Below are 19,773 nucleotides of genomic sequence, written 5' to 3'. Positions count from 1 at the left end.
AATTACCTCTCCTCTGCCTTCTATAGTCTTGCTGAGACCATAAACCCATGCACCTACCTTCCCACCATGGAATCCACAGGGATTCCAGGCAGTTCCTACAACTAAATCCCTCCCCTGACCACTGAGCATGACGTAGCCTCAGCCAATCCGATGTGCTCTCCAGGCATCTGAAATCTTGAGTAGTTACTTGCAAAGATGAAACTGGAGGAGTTCATCATCCCTCTGGTGACATCCCAACCAGATCATTCCTGTAATTTTGTCTGCCAGCTGTGTCCCCACCTTCCCCAGGCCCTGAACTTCTGCCTGTTTCCAACCTGGATTCTCTAGTAGTCCTGGCAGTTAGGTTTCTAACTTCTTTCCAAAAATCACCTCTTGTTTAAGTTAGGTAAAGCTGAATTTTACTGCCTGCAGTGAAAGAAACCAACTGAGAAGCCGACTAAGATCAGTCACTGGAGTATAGCATGAAGGTACCGTGCTGAGACTCAACAGTGGAACTGGGACGCTGTGAGGATGAAAAAGGCAAGTCTTAGAAAGACATTTCTGGAAGTACAGGGAGAGGCCAGAAGGCTAAGTTGTTAAGCAGTGGGAAAAAGTTTATTCCAGTGCAGGGCTGTAAAGGACTGCCCCAGAGATCTGGTCAATTCATCATGTGAGAGGTAAGTTACATGGGAAGAAGAGAGCCCAACTACAGTCCAATGAAAATTTCTGCCTGGTGAAATTCCAGGGAAAATATTTTTATGAGACCTCTTTCAAAGAGATACATGATAAAAAAGCATAACCTCAGGTACACTGGTATACAGGAACACAAAGGAGGAGACCTTCCCCTTCTTTCTCTCTGGTGGAAATTCTTTTTCGTAGGTCAGCACACCTTTGCATTCGAAGGTTCAAGTCCATAAATGAAACTCTAATACAGCTCAATAGTATTTAAGAGCAAAAAATTAAGAGGTAAGAGAACAATATAAAATTTACCCAGTGGGCTTGGTTCAATGGTTTAAAGTCTTCAACAATATTTTCCAGAAATTCTATTTTTTTTTTTTTCAGAAATTCTATTTTTACCACTCTAGTCTCAATCACTAAATCCCAGTCTGCTTTGACTTGACTACCTATTTCCACCTTCCTGCTCAATCTGAACCAAGCTACTGTTTTAGTTCCCATGTTGCATCTCCGGACAAAAGTTTACCCAGGTCAGGACTCAGATAAACTCATGTTAGGTGGCTCTGCACTACTCTGTGCTCTGACATAATCTACTCTAATTTTCTATACCCAACACTCAGTGTCCTAAACTCTCCCTAAATTCCCTCCGTTTCCCTGACCTCCACAACATCTTCTTTCCAAAATATACACTCCCCTACCTCTTCCATTTCTCAAAATGCACCTCAAATTTAACTTTAAAAAAATGCCTATCAGCAAATCACACCCAACTGGTGGGTTTCTTTTCCCTGTCTTAATTATCATATCCCTTCATACTATTCTAATTCACACACACAGTTTTTTTAAGAGTTTTATTTATTCATGAGAGACAGAGAAAGAGAGAGAGAGAGAGAGAGAGAGAGAGAGCGAGGCAGAGAGAGAAGCAGGCTCCATGCAGGGAGCCTGATGTGGGACTCCATTCTGGGTCTCCAGGATCATGCCCTCCTGGGCTGAAGGCAGGCGCTCAACCGCTAAGCCACCCAGGGGTCCCTAAATCACAAAATTTTTTGAATCAACTCTCATCTGGCCCAGAAATAAATGTGGCTTCCATTTATAAATGGTATGAAACAAAACAAAAAACAAGATGGGCTAATTACTTCTCACTCATACCTTTTGGTACTATCAGGATATCCTACCACACAAACATGTTATCGTTTTTCTATTAATTAAAATCCCAGGGGCACCTGGTGGCTCAGTCGGTTAAGCATCCGCCTTCAGCTCAGGTCATGATCCCTAGGTCCTGGGATCCAGCCAGGTATCCAGCTCCCTGTTCAGCAGGGAGCCTGTTTTGTTTCTCCCTCTCCTCCCTCTCATGTTCTCTCTCGCTCTCGCTCTCTCAAATAAATAAATAAATAAAATCTTTAAAAAAACAAACAAACAGAACAAACAGGTCGGAGCCAGTAATGGAGCATCTCTGTGGATGTAGGTAAAATGAAACCCTGGTAGACTCCACCCTGCCTGCCCTAAGCAAAACAGCTCAGTCCAAATCTTTTTATGTATTATTATTTTTGTTGTTACACAGGAGAGTATTTTACATAAGATATATCACGTTACAATACCACATTGGTGATAATTAAATTTGAATTGTAAATTAGTCAAATCTGCTGTTCAGCACCCCTGCCCCCCCTCAAAAAATGTACCCTTAGAGTAGTAGACTAAATTTCAAGGCCATCCAGCTTCCCCAAGTAAGTTGATGTTGGCACCAAGTCCACCATCTTCCTCTCCACTTCCAGCCTCCCTCAATCCTGTTGTTCCAACAATGAAGGTGACTTCTAACACTTATCCTCAGCAGCCCCGAAACTGGTGATCTGTCTTCTGGCTCAGGGCCCAATACCAAGCTGCCTATCAACACTGTAAACTGACACTTCAGCCAAAACCAAATCTAGATGTAAACTATCACCCAGCCACCATCCCCTGACCACCTGATGCTCAGATTCCCTCACCTCACCTTGCCAAACTCGCTCTTTTCCAACTGCTGCCAAGTCCTGTCCTTTCTACCTAACTAGGTTTCTAGTTTCACGTGCTTGGTTACCAAGGTAGAAGTCATGCAACTTCTGTGACTATGCCCTTTTGGGCACACACAAAAAAATCTCTCACCTTTTGGACGTCTTCAGCCTTTTGATCCCTAGACAAGTCCCACTGTCCTCTTTTTCTGCTTCAACTTCCAGGATGTTAACATCACATAGTTCTGAAACAAAGCCAGCTGAGTCTATCGTACAGCGATGCTAAGTAGCCAGACGGAGGAGCCCTCATGCTCTTTACAGTTCCTCTCCTGTACTCCCTTCCCGTGTGTGCACCCTCAGAGCCGGGCTGCCACAGTCCTAGTCGCTGACTACCACCTCACCTCCTAGACTCAAGTCCCCTTCACCTCACTTTCACCTCACCTTCCCTTTGCTCCAGAGTCCTTCCCTCCATTCCAAGGATCACGCTCCTCACTTATACACTTACCTGCACCCCTTTCCACAGCCTTGGAAGCCTTGTTGCACAATCCCCCTCTCCTCTCTCTCTCATCAACCGACTTCACTACACTAGTCCTTTCTCTCAAGGTAACTTTCAGGTAAACTGTGCCCAGAGACAAGGGTTTTGTCTCTCCCCTCTCCATAAAAAAATATTCTTAAAAACTGAATTGTCAACATTTATAAATCGGGACACTTTGCTTGAAAAATCAGGATTCCTGGCCTCTCCAGTAAACGAGAATCCTCTGCCACCACTGAATGAGCACACTCAAATGGCAAAATCCTAGGAGCTGATTACTGGCCACCCCCACCCCATTTTTTTTTTTTTTAAGATTTATTTATTTATTCATGAGAGAGACAGAGAGAGAGAGAGAGAGAGAGAGAGAGGCAGAGACATAGGCAGAGGCAGAAGCAGGCTCCACGCAGGGAGCCCAATGCGGGACTTGATCCCAGATCCCAGGATCATGACCTGAGCGGAAGGCAGACACTCAACCACTGAGCCACCCAGGTGTCCCATGGCCACCCCCTTTCAATGGGTATTTGTCAGCTCCCAAGTACCAAATTATTCTTTCCTTGCCCGGGGTCAACTGACTCTCATGCATCTTACTTCCCTGCCTCCTGGGCCACCCCCCTACTTACACAGAACAGGCTCTGGTCATTCCTGTCCTAAAAGACATTTCCTCAACTACCCCAATTCAAGCTACACCCTCCCCTTTTCTCCTCCCCACAATACTTCCTTCAAGAAATGGTCCACAGTCACTGTCCCCACTTATGACCAGGCACTCACCCCCTTGTAATGTGAGTTCTGCTGTTACCTCTCTGCTGAAATTGCAGAAAGCAGAGAAAGAGGAAGAAATCTTTTCATATCCTGCCTGCTCAACAGGACTGGACATCAGTACCTGTTATTTTTATAAGGTTTCCTCCCTTGGCTTTCTGGACTTTGCCCACTTCCAATTCTCCCACTATGGAAATCACACAGACCTTCCCACACTTAGAGACCTAGAAACACCTGTGAATGACACACAGGCCCCAGTCAGCATCCGCTTTCCCTGTAATACTGCCACCAGCCAACCCAGGTCTCAGACTTTCTCTGAGGGAGAAAAACAACAGAAAAAAGACTCAAGTCTAAAACCTGGCCAAGTTTTACACCTGTGAAGATAAGCACACTGATTTCCTCAACACTTACTGATCACTTCTCAGCTAGTAGGGACTCAAGGTGCTTAAGAGACCAGTGAAACAAGCCCCGGACCCTCGACTAAGAAATTCTGTCTAGAAGAGTCACGGATCAACCTGATAAAGGATATGATAAAGGGGAAGGCCAGGGAGTGCCAGAGCAGCTTGCTGAGAGAAACACAAGAGGTACCCTCAGCCTCAGACAGATCCACCGTCACCATTTTAGTCCAGGTTCCCTGCAATTCTCCCAACTGGTCTCCATGTCTCCCTTTTAGACATCCTACCCTCTTCCCAAATCCATTCTCCACATTGCAGCAGGAGTGGTCTGCTTAAAATTCCAAACAACGTTCTCTCCTGTTCAAAACCTTTCAACAGCACTGAGAATACAGTCCTGCATCATCTGCCTCCCGCCGATTTTTCTCCCTTCGGTTCACCCCATTTTCCCTTGCACCAGTGGCCCTTCAACCACACTGATCTTACAGTTCCTTAAACAGAATGAGTTATTTTCCACTACAAGGTCTCTGCACATACCATTCCTTTTACCTGGAATCCTCCTGCTACCACTCTCTGTACTAAAAACATTTTGAACTCTGGTTCTCAGCTGAAATGTCATTTCTTCTATTTACTTGTTTCTATTTCTGTCTGCCCCATTAGAGTGTATGGCCAAAACAAAACCATGTCTGTGTTAGTCACTTTGTATTCACAGTATCTGGCATGCAGCGCTCAATAAATATTTGCCCAATGAGGAAGTAAAGACTCTTTCCTGCTCGAGTCCTAACTGGAAGCATCCCCTCAGGTTCACTTCCTCTCCCACTCCATTTTCACCAGCCCAAGGCTGATCATGCTCTTCTATGCCTCCACACCTGACCTCTCCTCCCAAGATGAAGTTCTACAACTATGATGCCTGCAGGAAACCCCACCTGGAGTCCCTGATACCTGTAACTGGACATGTCTCACGACACACTCATTAACTATCCTCAAACTCCTGTTCATTATTCCATTGCTGTTAATGGCATGCTCTTACAGGTGGAGTGACTTATTTCTCTCTTTCCTTAACCCACAGACAAGAACAACTGCTTCCATCTCTAAAAATACACCTACATGTTCTTACCTAGTCAATTGACCTACTGCATTAGCCTCATTTCCCACCTCTAATCTTTTAAAATATGTGTACATCAAAGCTTAATTCTGATACTGACCAATACTCCCACTGAAATCCTTCAATAGCTCCCTACTGCCTTCCAAATAATGTCCACACTACTCTAACATGACAGTCTAGTTTGGTGGTTAGGACCAAAAATTCTGGAGCCACACTGCCATGTAAATGAATAGGAACAAGGAAAGATGCAGATCCCAGATACACCACTTAATTTCCATGCTACAGTTGTTCATCTGTACAATGGGGTAATGATACAAGTATTTACCTCCAAGGGTTGTTGTAAAGAATTAAGCATCTAATACAAGCAGAACTCTTAGGATAGCACTTGGCACAGGTCAGTGCTATACACATTGTATTTTATTGCCCCATCCCCAATTAGCAATAGCCTATATCCCTGTCTACCTGAACCAAATCACTCTTCCCCTAATGCTTTTCAAACTTTCCCTTCGGAGCAATGAGCCTCCACCACCAGCTGATAAGCACCAGCTTGTTAATAAGCTGACAGTATTACATCCCCCTCTTCAAGGGCATTTCCAGGCAAAAGCGTCTATCACTCTTTTCCAAAGCTCTTTTCTCTCCAGGAGTGTCCTTATAGCTCATGCACTGAAATTCCCCAGAGGTTGCTCATCAAAGGATTTCCAGCCCTGTTCAAAGACGGTTAGTCTACAATTAGCCATCCTCTTCTTCCCTCTACTTTCTCAATCTCCTCCCAAGTTTCAGATCAAAGACCATCCTAATACCATTTTCCATGCCCAATGGCAAAGGTGTCTTAACTCTCTTATGTCCTTAATTTGAGTAAAAGTTGAAACTCTTGACTACGCTCTCTACAATGGTTCTATTAGATCAGATAGTGTTTCCTTTGCACGGAAACACTTAAAATAATTAAAATTAAGTTCTGTGGGGGTGCCTGGGTGGCTCAATCGGTTAAACATCTGTATCTCGGTTTCAGTTCAGGTCATGATCACAGGGGAGTTGGGCTGAGCTCAGCATGGAGTTTGCTTGTCTGTCTCTCCCCACCCTCTGTCCCTCCCAGTGCCAGCTTTCGCTCGAATAAATAACTCTTTTAAAAAAATAAGATTAAGGTTTATAGTCTTTTTTTTTTTTTAAAGATTTTATTCATTCGTGAGAAGAGAGAGAGAGAGAGAGAGAGAGAAACACAGGCTCCATGAGAAGCAGGCTCCATGCAGGGAGCCCAACGTGGGACTCGATCCTGGGTCTCCAAGTTCACACCCTGGGCTGAAGGCAGATGCCAAACCGCTGAGCCACCCAGGGATCTCCTATAGTCTTATTAAGAGCAGAATATGTATGGACTTCACAACCTCTGAAGCAGCTAGCCCTTACCACCATGACAGTGCTGCCTTCTTACCCTCTAAAGTCTCTGCTATGCACAGGAACTTGGAAATAATAAAATGTACATATATTTTTTTTTAAAGATTTTATCTATTCATGAGAGATACAGAGAGAAAGAGAGACAGAGACACAGGCAAAGGGAGAAGCAGGTTCCATGCAGGGAGCCCGATGTGGGACTCGATCCCGGAACTCCAGGATCAGGCCCTGGGCCAAAGGCAGGCACTAAACCGCTGAGCCACCCAGTGATCCCCATAAAACATATATTAATAACCCGCTTATTCCTAGGGATGGAAAAATGAGAGTTACAACACTACCAAAAATTTTAACCTTAAGTAAAACAAATTATAAAATCTAATGTGTAGTTTTCAAAGAAAAACCCAGTAACTTAACATATGGCTCTCCAAAACAATGCAAATTCTACTCCTTTTAATAACTGAACTGATACTTCAAATAAACATTTTTTTTTTAATGAGAAGGAAGTCATAAGTACCAAAGACATAAAAATACAGCAAAAATCATGACATCTTAACCCAAGGAACAGTCTTTAAATCACCTCCTGGCTCCCAAGAAAGCTTTACCTAGGGCCCCTTACTGTCTGTCCTGCAGCTGAGGTTGTCAACAACAACAAAAAAACATACTGAAACTTAGACATCTTTACAAAACCAAAAACAAACACTTGTTCTCTATGTAACCTCAGAAGTCATAAATTGCATTGACTGTAAAAGGTTCTTATAAGTAAGTACTTATAAGAACTTATTTTATAATTTATTATAAGAATTCTAAAAATTAGACAAATGGATCCCATAAAACCAGAGATGGTTTAACTTCTCAACACTCATCACCATTGCTACAGCTGCCCTAAACAATCCCAAACGTTCCTTCTCCTTAATAACTACAAGGTTCTCGCACGGAGGACACATCTACAAAAATATGAGGAAAACAGCAGAGCAGAAACTAAGCTGAACTGTTAATCACTAATTTATAACTTCAGGAAGAACCAAGTAGTAATACTCAAGGCAGTGCTAGTGAAAGTGTAGTTCCTAGAGAGTGAACTGTGCCTACTCCATGAAAAGTATGTGCAGGGATTGAGAGTAAGCATTTATAAACTCTGTTAGCAATTTGACAGAAATTTTACATCTACAAAATCTAATGATTTAAAAAGTCTGGGAGTTACATTAAGTTTTTTTAATTCACTTGTCACGTAATTCTAACATTATATTTTTTAGCAAAGAATCAACTCCTGACAAAGGGGAGTGTTAAAAACTGGTCCGGTGGGATGTCTGCTTCTAGAAAGATGGAGTAGATATACTTTCCTCTTTTCTTCCCATTAAGTATGACTAAAAATTCTGAGTATACATATAAAACAAACATAAGATTCCTAAGTGTGTAGAGAAGAAGATAGGCTGGCTAGGGACCTCAGGCCCTGAGGAACAACACAATGGTGTGTTTCCTGGGTTTTATTACTGCCTTATATATCCCAGACTTGGAGCTGAATATGCTGGCAACCTGGAAATGCCAACAGACGCAGACCAAAAAAAAAGCCCCAACAGGGATCCCTGGGTGGCGCAGCGGTTTGGCGCCTGCCTTTGGCCCAGGGCGCGATCCTGGAGACCCCGGATCGAATCCCACGTCGAGCTCCCGGTGCTTGGAGCCTGCTTCTCCCTCTGCCTATGTCTCTGCCTCTCTCTCTCTCTCTGTGACTATCATAAATAAATAAAAATTAAAAAAAAAAAAAAAGCCCCAACAAAAACCTGCTCCCTCAAGCCAAAGGACTAGAAATGGGACATCCTAGCAAAACAGAAATCTCTTACAGAAAAAAACCACTCTACTTCAAACAAACACTACAGAAAAAACTGTGGTCCCACCTAGGCCAGCAAAGGTCAGGTGGGTAGCTTAGCCTTCCATATTCTCACCACCCTGTAACCAGGCACCCCTCACCTCCCTCCACTTTAGAGTGCTGCTGAGAAGGCCAAGTAGGGAGCCCAAGCTTTCATCCCTGTCAGCTGTTATCTAGGCACCCTTTCACAGCATCACCCAGATATCCAGGACCTCTCCTCCCACCTGGCAAACAAAACACTCCACTTCTGGGTCAAGAAAGGCCCAGTGGGGAGCCTGCAAACCTAATTCCTCTAAGCAGTAACAAGGCAGCACCACGTGTTCTCCCTTTCCTCTTGCTGTAATGTCAAAAAGCGCCAGCTAAAAAAAGAGGCTTAGGGATCCCTGGGTGGCGCAGCGGTTTGGCGCCTGCCTTTGGCCCAGGGCGCGATCCTGGAGACCCGGGATCGAATCCCACGTCAGGCTCCCGGTGCATGGAGCCTGCTTCTCCCTCTGCCTGTATCTCTGCCTCTCTCTCTCTCTCTCTCTCTCTCTCTGTGACTATCATAAATAAATAAAAATAAAAAAAAAATAAAAAAAGAGGCTTAACTAAGATCCAAAATTTCATAGAATATGAAATTTTCTAGGTTTTAATTTAAAAAATCACCCATCATACCAAAATTAGGATAAACTCAACCCAATGAAAAAGACATCAATGAGCATCAAAACCAAAATGACAGACTTGCTGGAATTATCTGCCAATGATTATAACACAGCTATGACAGAAATGCTTCAACAAACATTCTCAAACACGCGTGAAAACAAATTAAAAAAGAAACAAAACGAGTGGATGGGCTCAACAGAGAAAATAAACTAGTAGAGCAATAGAAATTAATCTGTAGAGGGAAGAATAAAAATGGACAGATTTAGGGACCTGTGGGATAATAAAAATCTACCATTCAAGTCATTAGTCTTGAAAAGAGAGAAGGACTGAAATAGTACTCAAATAATGGTGAAAAATTTCCCACATCTGGCAAAAGACATAAACCTACAGATTCAGGAAACTGAGTGAACCCTAAACAAGATAAACCCAAAGAGATCCACATCAAAATGTATCATAATTAAAATTCTGAAAACTAAAATAAAAAAGAAAAAAATCCTGACAACAGTGAGAGAAAAATGACCCCTTAACCACAGTGGGATAACTGAATGACAATGGATTTCTCATTAAAAACTACAGAGGCCAGAAGGTGTGGTACCACATTTTTCAAGTGTTGAAAGAAAAGAACAAGATAGAATCCTATGGCCCAGAGAAAGTATCCTTCAGGAATGAAGAAGACATTCTCAAACAAAGAAAATCTAAGAATTTGTTGCTGGCAGACCTACCCTAAAGAAAGGCCAAAGAAAGTTCTTAAAATGAAAAAGAAAGAACTAAATAATGAATCTTGAGAAACCAAAAGAAAACACAGCAAGCAAAAATAAAGGTAAACAGACTTTCCTTCTCCCTTGAGTTTTCTTACATTTGACTGTGGAAGCAAAATCTGGAACACTGTCTAATGTACTTCTAATTGTATGTGGAGGAGATATTTGCAATTGTTTTAAAACTGGGGAGGGTAAAGGGATGTAAGAGGAAGTAAGATTCCTATACTTCACTTGAACGGGTAAAATGACATCAGTACCCAATAAGTTATGTATATATATGATGTAATATCAAAAACCATTAAAAATTTTCTTACTTTAAAAACATACAGGGCAGCCCGGGTGGCTCAGTGATTTAAGCGCCTGCCTTCGGCCCAGGGGGTGATCCTGGAGTCCCAGGATTGAGTCCCACATCAGACTCCCTGCATGGAGCCTGCTTCTCCCTCTGCCTGTGTCTCTGCCTCTCTTGCTCTCTATCATGAATTAAAAAATAAATAAATAAACTTAAAAAAATAAAAATAAAAAACATACAAAGCAATATACTCAAAAACAGTATAAATGGCTCAGTGGTTGAGTGTCTGCCTTTGGCTCAGGTCGTAAGGGGCCTCTCAAAGACAAGAATAGTGGGCAATTTCTTCAGCTTGACAAAGAACACCTACAAAAAAACCTACAGTTAATACTATACTTAATAGTATAGTGTAGTGTAAGTGCCTGACAATTAGCCTTTTGATAAAATAAATGTCTGACATTAAGCTTCTGATTGCCCAGGCATCCACTTGAAAGTCATCCACCTTGAGTAAACACAATGCCAGCTACACAATTAGATAAAGAATCAGGCTGCCCCACCAAATGAAGTCCCCCTCAACCCTTTCTTAGAAAATGCTATTTGACTTAAAAAACTAACCATTTGGCAGCTTTCTTTTCCTTTCCCATGCCCTAATTCCCACTCTTAGGTTTTAAATTCACCAATAACAAGTGAACCCGCAAAACCCTAGACACCTCACCCTCTACCCCCATTAAAAGCAGAACCCCGAATCTGCATGCTCTCTACCTGCAACCTCATTGTGTGGCCCCAGCCATGTGGTGTACCTATACGTAATAAACCTTATCTTTTCATCATTCACAAGTGGTTGTTGCTGAGATGGGTCTTGCAATAATGAGAACCACAAGAGCCAGCCTAGCCGTAACACTGGCTCCATAGGAGGGAACGTTTGTGGGAGCTCACCAGGTGAGCGCTCCCTAGCATTTCTAGCCAATAGTGTCCCTATGGATAAACTGAGATAGGCCCAAAATAGGGTAAATAAATGCTTTCCCCCTAAGATCAGGAACACGGCAAAGATGTCCTCTCTCAACTATTCTTATTCAACATGGTACTGAAAGTTTTAGCCAGTGCAAGAAGGCAAGAAGAAGAAATTAAAGACAGATTGAACGAAAATAAGTAAAACTGTCACTATGTATACATGGCATAATTACCTATTTAGAAAATCACAAGGAATCTACAGAAAAACTCAGAATAAATGGTTTCAGCAAGATTGCAGAATACAAGATTGACACGAGAAAGTTAATGTTTCTCTATATTAGCAATCAACACATAAACACCAAAATTTAAAATACAACATCAGAGACACATGGGTGGCTCAGTGGTTGAGTGTCTGCCTTGGGCTCAAGGCATGATCCCCCACTCCTGGGATCGAGTGCTGCATGGGGCAGGGGATGCATGCTTCTCCCTCTGCCTAGGTCACTGCCTCTCTGTGTCTCCCATGAACAAATAAAAATCTTTAAAAAATAAAATACGATATCATTTTCAATTGGTTGAAATAAAAATGTAAATCTAACATAACAAATCAAAAAAAAATTAAGATAACATAGACTTACATGATAAAACAATGCTACTGAAACAAATCAAAGAAGGTATAAGTAAATGGAAAGACATACCATGTTTATAAATCTGAAGACACAATATAGTAAAACGTCAATTCTCCCCAGATTGATATACAGGTCTACTGCAATTCCTATCAAAACCCCTGCAAGATTTTTTTGTAAATATAGACAAGATTATTCTACAAATTATTTGTTACAAACAAAAATAGTTAAAACAATTCTGAAAAAAAAGTGGGAAGAATCAGTCTATACCAACTTACAACCTATTATACAGCACAGTAACCAAGACTGTGTGATAGTGGTGGGGGGACAGACACACAGATCAATGGAACAGGAAAAAAAAAAACCAGGAATAGACTCAGAGAAATATACTCACTGATTTTTTACAAAGATGCTGCCTTTTCAACAAAGGGTGCTGTAATTGCAAAAACTAGGAACAACCAATTATCAAAAGATAAATGGTTGAAAGAAAGTACTTCTGTGTACTTTCACTACTACTAGAAGTAAAAGTACTACTCAGCAACACAAAAGAATCAACTGTTAATACACACAACAACCTGGATGAATCTCTAGAGAATTGTGCTGAGTGAAAAAAGCCAATCACAAAAGGTACTTACTATATGATTCCATCTACAAAACACTTTTGAAATGACATAATTATAGAAATGGAGAACAGATTAGTGACTGTCAGTACTTGAGAAGCACGTAGGAAGCAAGTGGGTGTGGCTATAGAACAACATGGGGAATCTTGTAATGGAAACATTCTGTATCTCGACTATATCAGTGATACTGTCATGGGTCTGATATTGTACTATAGTTTTACAAATGATAACACTGAGAGCAACTGGTTAAAGGGTATATAGAATCCTTCTGAATTCTTAGAACTGCATGTGGATCTACAATTATGCTACAAAAAGCTTAATTAAAAAAAAAAAAAAAAAACTGGGATGCCTGGCTCAGCGGTTGAGTGTCTCCCTTTGGCTCAGAGCCTGATCCCAGGGTCCTGGATCGAGCCCCATGCCTCGAGACCCTACGAGGAGTCTGCTTCTCCCTCTGCCTTGTGTCTCTGCCCCTCTCTCTGTGTCTCTCATTAATAAATAAAATCTTTAAAAAAATTTTTTTAAATAAATTTAAAAATTTTTTAAATAAAAATAAATTTTAAAAACACTGGACCACTCACTGCTCTAAGGTCTATCACCCAAATATTAACATTTCAGAATGGATCCAGCCTCTTAACAACCCTTCATTAATCTTGGCTTTGTGCTGAACTAAGTGAAGACACACAGATATAAAATGTAAAATATTATCCCTACCCTGAAATACCATACATAGAATGACAGAGGCATAAATCAACAGTGGAAGCCTTCATAAAGGAGATGGATTTGAGCAAATCCTTGAACAAGAGGTAGTACGTCCACAAGTGGAGGAAAGAGGGGCATCTTGGGAAGAAACCACATATAGATCCTATAGAGGTATGTGTGTGTTGTGAAATAAGAGAACTATGGAACAAACAGTAAAGTAGAGTAATTATGGAAGGTCCCCAAAAGTCACAAAGAGGAATTCAAACGCCACTTACTCAAGCCTTCCTCACCAATCCAGCCAACCAAAAGCAGCAGATCCCCCACCACCGCCACCGCGGCCACCAGTCTCTTCAACATCCTTCACTTTTTCTTTCAGCACTCATCACAAGTGATAATTATTATATATTTAGCCGCATGCCTCTTTGCTTAATGCTGCCCCACTTTTGGATATCTTGAATATCTACTACCAGGGCTGGCACACAAATAAGCACTCAATAAATATTAACTTAAGTGAACAAACAATAAGTGTTCACTCCTGGTTCTCTTCTGTGCAGCTGCCAACTCATCTTCCTACATTATCTGTCACTCCATTTGCCTTGGTCCCTCTCTCACCTACTGTCTCTTTCAGACAATCTCCTTTTCCCTTGTTCCTCCACCTCAGCCCAACTCTTACCCCATCACAAAAATAAAAAGTCGGTATATTTTAAAACAGTGTATTAGATCAAAATGCTGTAATACTCTTTTGAATCTCAGACAATGAGGAAGTGTATCCCAAGAAATCTGTTACTGAAAAAAAGTACTAAAGTTGTGTGTTGTTACATAAGCATAACAAATGTATATATTACATAAACAAACAAGAGCAGAAAGAGTTACTCCTTTCACAGCCTTATTTTCCTGAATATGAGAGCCTTTTCCCAGAACTGGATGATCCTATCGGGTGTCCGGAAAGTTAGCTGCCCATCAGAGAGCCAGGACAGTGCTCCTCAAGGCTACCAAAGTTATGAAAAACAAGAAAGAAAAGGCCACAGACCAAAGACTAAGGAGACATAACTACCAAATGCATGTGGTCCCTTGGACTGGATTCTGGAACATAAAGAGAATATTAATGGAAAAACTGGTGAAATCCAGATAATCCAGAATTTGGCTTAAAAAATATATTTACATATACATCTTTTTTTTACCTTTTTTTTTTTTAGGATTTTATTTATTTATTCATCAGAGACAGAGAGAGAAAGGCAGAGGGAGCATGCAGGGAGCCCGACGTGGGACTCGATCCCAGGTCTCCAGGATCACACACTTCAGGATCACTTCTCCTGGGCTGAAGTCGGCGCCAAACCACTGAGCCACCAGGACTGCCCTACATATACATTTATACACACACACACACACACACACACACACGTATATCGGATTAACACAACTGAGATTTAAATATGTAAATATCATTTTATATTATTAAAAAGAGAAAGAAAACAGGCACAAGTAAGTGAGCCAAAAGTGAAACTCAGGCCAGGGCAGTTGGAACTTAAGAGTTGAAAAGCTGCATAGAACTTCATTTTTGACTCTGTTCCCATGCTCTTACCTGATGCCATGAGAACTAACCTGATTGCAATTTCTTGAGATTAACAACCAGTTCTGACTTCCTAGCATATACTCAGCAGGCATTTGTCGAGTGCCTACTGCTTACCAGGTACTGTGAAATCTTTGGGGATACATGACTGGAAAAGGAAGACACAATCTCTGCTCTCATAAAGCTTATATTCTATTGGAGAAGCCAGGCATTTAATAAGCATTTGCATAAATGGTGAATGTTCCCAAGAGTTTTAGAACCGGCCTCTTCAAAGCCCTGCCAAACAATCCATGAATGGTGTTCTGCATAAGGCCTTCAATGTGACAAATGACCTGAGATAGATCTATAAACTATCACCCGTGATCTGTTAAGTCGCTTTAACAGGTACTCATTCAGTTGATGGGGCTTGGTACCTGAGCTTGCGCATTTCTTCCAAACTTCCAGAAGACAGGGATTCCCTGCCGCCGGTTCACAGACTGCACTTGGAATTAGCAAGGTTCTCCAGTACCATGGAAACATCACTCAAACTATCACGTAAAAAGCAAGCTCCAAAAAGGCGAGGACATTCCGTCTCTCTTATTCACCACAGTACACACCAGACTTGAAACTGCACCTCACAGATACCATTCAATAAATACTTATTTTGGTAATAAACAAATGGCTGTAAGATCCTGATAAGCACTCACAGCAGCCAGCAGTCACATCTGGATACTGAACACTTTGGACAGTGGCTAGTGCAACTGAGGAACCAAAGGACTTTTAAATTAATTTTAATTAATTTAGATAGCCACACGCGGTTAGCAGCTACCACAATGGACAATCCCACGTCTGGACAGAGATGGGATATAAAAAGTACCGAATTCATAGAGCCTAGGTTTGAATCCCAGCTCTGCTGCTTAGTTAGCATCTGACCTGTAAAGTTACAACTTCTTAAGGCCTCCACTTCTCCCTCTGTGAAATGAGGGCAAGACCCGTCTCCCTGCAACACACACACACACACACACACCCCTCTCTCAGGGTTTCCGACAGAAACGACTACGAAATTAATGTATTCAGCAAAAGGCATGATTAAAGCAACATTCTCTGCCCTCCAGAAACAGTTGACGATCACCAAGACTACTTTGCCTATTGCCCGTACTTGCCAGAAAATGCCAAGCAATTTTGGTCGAAGGGCTGGCTGGTTAGCCCAGTGGCTTTGAGAATGAGGCCAAGGTCACAAGTTGGGAGGCAGGGGGACCCTCGCGCTTAGCCAGGGCGACCGGGCGAGAGAGGCAATGACAATGCACATCCCCGTGGTTCCTGGCAGATCTTCACGTGGGCTTTGTGCTGCCTGCGGAGGAGTAGGCGACATCTCATTCATTCATTCCTCCGGGGAAGGGCTGCCACGGCGCCTGGAGCCCGCTCCCCCGCAGCCCCGACCTCGGCTGCGGGCAGGGCCGCGTCCCCCGCGGGCCTCGCTCCGGGAAGCCCCCGCCCGGGCGGCCGCGCGGCCTCCCCTCCCCCCCCCCCCCCCCCCCCGGCGCGCCGGCCCCCAGGGCAGCCCGGCACCCCGCTCCGAGTCCCGCACGGCCGCGCCGGACCCAGGAGCCATATTTAGCTGTTATTTCTGGTCAATGAAACAAACTTCCGTCTTCTAGAGAAAAACGGCTCCAACTCAATGACAAACTAGGACGGAAACTCGCCGCTCGCCGCAGTTGCCAGGCGGGGGCGCCGCGTGCCCGGCAGCCCCGGCGCCCCCCGCTCGGACCCCGCGCCCCGGGCCCCGCAGCGCCCGCCACAAAGGACGCGAGCCGCGGCCGGGCCTCCCGCTCCTGCTCCTGCTCCGGCTCCAGCTCCTGCTCCTGCTCCGGCTCCTGCTCCTGCTCCCCCCGCCGCGCAGGCGGCCCGGCTCCGGGACGGCCCGGGGCGGGCGGGCACTCACCTCGGGCGGCGGCGGCGGCGGCGGCGGCGGCGGGCGCTCCTGGGCCGGCCCGGGCGGTCGCGGCGCGGTCCCGCGGGCCGCAGCGCGGGCGCTACTCTCGGGCCGCCGTGCGCCGCGCCGCCTCCTCGGCCACTGCCGGCGGCTCCCCCGGCGGGCGGGCGGGCCCCGCGCGGGCCCCGCCTCCGCCGCGCCCGCCCCCCGCCCCCGCGCCGGGCCTCGCGGGCTGGGCGCGCTACCTGGGGCCGGCCCGCCGCCGCCGCCGCCGCCGCCGCTCGCTGGGGGCCGCCTCCCGCGGCGGGCCGGGGCCGGGGCCGGGGCCGGGGCCGCAGGGCCGCCGCGCAGGCCGCTCGGGCGCAGGGCTCGGCGTGCTCGGCGGCGGCGGCGGCGGCGGCGGCCCGTGCGGCTGCGCGGGGGAGGCGGGGGCGCCGCGCGCTCGCCCGGATGCGCCGGCCCCCGCCCCTGCGGCGAGCCCACCGCGGGCCGCGCGCCTCCCTCGGGGCCGGGCCGGGCCGTGGGGGGGCGGGGGGGGCTCCGTTGTCGCGGCGCCTGCTCCCCCGCCTCGCCTGCCTGCCCCGCGCGGCCTTGTCCCCGGGCGGGAGCCGGCCCGCCCCGGCGGCCTCCGCCTCAACCTGCGCGCGGACAAAGGGGCCACCGCGGCGACTCCGAGGAGACTCGGGCCTCTCACGTCGAGCCGGAGCCGGGCTGGGCGGGAACGGAGGTGCCCTCACCGCGCCGAGGAGCCTCTGCCGACCCCGAGCGAGCGCCAGGCTGCTCCTGCCCCGGGTGCGCCCGCGCGCAGCTGCGGGGCGTGCGGCCCTTCCGAGCCCTGCGCCAGGCGCCCGGGACGCAGGAGCCCCCGACCCGGCTGGGCGGCGAGACGCGAGGCCGCCGACCCGCACCGCCGGAAGAGGCGCCGGGCCTCGGGGGACAAAGCCGCCGCGGCCCCCTGCGGAGTGGGGCTTGTCCGGGGAAGACTCCTCCTGCCCGCCGCTCCGAGAGGGGCCCCGGGGGAGCGCCCCCCTCGGGCCTCGCCCTGCGCCCAGCGGCCTTCCCCTGGAGGACCCCAGCTGCGGCTCCGTCGCTCACACGAGGCGTACCCGAGAGCTGGTTCCCTGGATTCATGCTCTGCTTTTCCGTCATCCAGAGGGCTTTGTATCTTGCCTGCCATCCAGGAGCTGGAATGATTAGGGATTAATGTTGATGCTATTTTTTAAAGAGCCCCCCAGGGCAGCCCGGGTGGCCCAGCGGTTTAGCGCCGCCTGCAGCCCAGGGCCTGATCCTGGACACCCGGGATCGAGTCCCACGTCGGGCTCCCTGCATGGAGCCCGCTTCTCCCTCTGCCTGTGTCTCTGCCTCTCTCTCTCTCTCTCTCTCATGAATAAATAAAATAATAAATGCCCCCCCCTTTTTATTTTTAATAAATGCCGTGTATGGCACAGAACCAAAAGGCTTTAAGCAAAAAGATGTTACCGAAGATTATCTCTGGAACTACCTTGTTTCCTGCTTATCTACATTTTCCAGGTATTCTAAAATTTTTTAAAAGTTGCCTTTTAAAAGTACTTCTACGATTCTTTTGAAACAAGGCAAAATCCTGGTGGGCCTGGGAAGCCTCCCTAAAGGAAATCTCACTTTGAAGTTTGGATCTCTTAAAGATATTATTTTAAAAATTAAATACTATATTTACGGGGGGGAAAGACTTGCAAAAAATGTATCTGACAAGGACTTGTATTTAGAATATATAAAGAGGGGCACCTGAGTGGTTCAAAGGTAGGCCTTTGGCTTAAGTCATGATTCCAGGGCCCTGGGATCCAGCTCAACATTGGGCTCCCTGCTTCTCCCGCTCCCTCTGCCTCCCATTCCTCCTACTTGTGCTCTTTCTCTCAAATAAATAAAGTCTTTTTAAAAAGATAAAAGCTTTGGGGCAGCCCAGATGGCTCTGCGGTTTAGCGCCGCCTTCAGACCAGAGCCTGACCTGGAGACCCGGGATCCAGTCCCACGTCGGGCTCCCTGCATGGAACCTGCATCTCCCTCTGCCTGTGTCTGTGTCTCTCATGAATAAATATAAATAAAAATCTTTAAAAATAAAAAGATAAAAGGTTTTTTAAAAAATAAAACAACGGGGGATCCCTGGGTGGCGCAGCGGTTTGGCGCCTGCCTTTGGCCCAGGGCGCGATCCTGGAGACCCGGGATCGAATCCCACATCAGGTTCCCGGTGCATGGAGCCTGCTTCTCCCTCCGCCTGTGTCTCTGCCTTTCTCTCTCTCTCTCTGTGACTATCATAAATAAATTTTTAAAAATTAAAAAAAAAAATAAAACAACGTATAAAGAACTCTTACAACTCAATAAAACTAATAATCCAATTTAAAGGGGCAAAAAGAGTTGAATAGACAACCAAAGAAAATGTTTCAGTAGTCAACAATAGCATGAAAAGATGCAAACTGAAAGGCAAATCAGAACCACAGTGAGAAAGCTCTTCACACCCACATTAACGGCTATAATAAAGAGGACTGACAATGACAAGTGTTGATAAGGAGAAAGAAATTAGAACCTTCCTACACCGCAGATGGGAATGTGAAATAGTGCAGTCACTTTGGAAAAGTTCATTAGTTTCTCAAAAAGCTATACAGAAAAGTGCCATATGACCCAACAATTCCATTTCCTAGGTATACACCAAAGAATATTGAAAACATGCCCATTTGGCAAATTGTACAGAAGAATTCACCAGCAGCATTATTCATAATACCCAAAAAGTGGAAACAATCCAAATGTCCAGCAACTGATGAATGGATAAGCAAAAGGTGGTATATCCATACTATGGAATGCCATTCAGCAATAAAATGGAATGAGATATTCGTAGAAAATACAATAGAGGGGCCCCTGGGTGGTTCAGTCCGTTAAGTGTAAGCCTTAGGCTCAGGTCATGATCTGCATCTCCCTCTCTCTCTCTGTGCCCCAACCTCACTCACACCCCCACCACACCCACACCCCCACACCTGCGCGTGTATGCGCGATCCTGGAGTCCGGGGATCGAGTCCTGA

The 19,773-nt window shown here is 45.6% G+C and overlaps 1 protein-coding gene across 8 annotated transcripts in view; it reads right to left on the bottom strand.

The window, feature by feature from the left end:
• The window catches only part of GALNT1 (polypeptide N-acetylgalactosaminyltransferase 1), a 121,073-nt gene extending 103,162 nt beyond the window's left edge, over positions 1-17,911 (bottom strand). For 3 of the 8 annotated variants that reach the window (XM_072732204.1, XM_072732200.1, XM_072732202.1), the window contains exons 1-2: positions 17,464-17,586; positions 15,953-16,144 (exon numbers count right to left, since the gene is read on the bottom strand). The gene's annotated coding sequence lies outside the window, so the exon portion shown is untranslated. Of the gene's footprint in view, positions 1-15,952; positions 16,145-16,735; positions 16,848-17,463; positions 17,587-17,832 lie in introns of those variants that run through there. The other 5 variants (XM_072732199.1, XM_072732203.1, XM_072732206.1 and 2 more) reach the window with 4 other exon arrangements.
• Positions 17,912-19,773: the final 1,862 nt, after the last annotated feature.

The sequence above is a fragment of the Vulpes vulpes genome, chromosome 13 (genome assembly GCF_048418805.1).
Source record: "Vulpes vulpes isolate BD-2025 chromosome 13, VulVul3, whole genome shotgun sequence".
Taxonomy (NCBI): Eukaryota; Metazoa; Chordata; class Mammalia; order Carnivora; family Canidae; genus Vulpes; species Vulpes vulpes.
The sequence above is the reverse complement of the archived record's forward strand: the minus strand, read 5'-3'. Positions and strand labels throughout refer to the sequence as shown.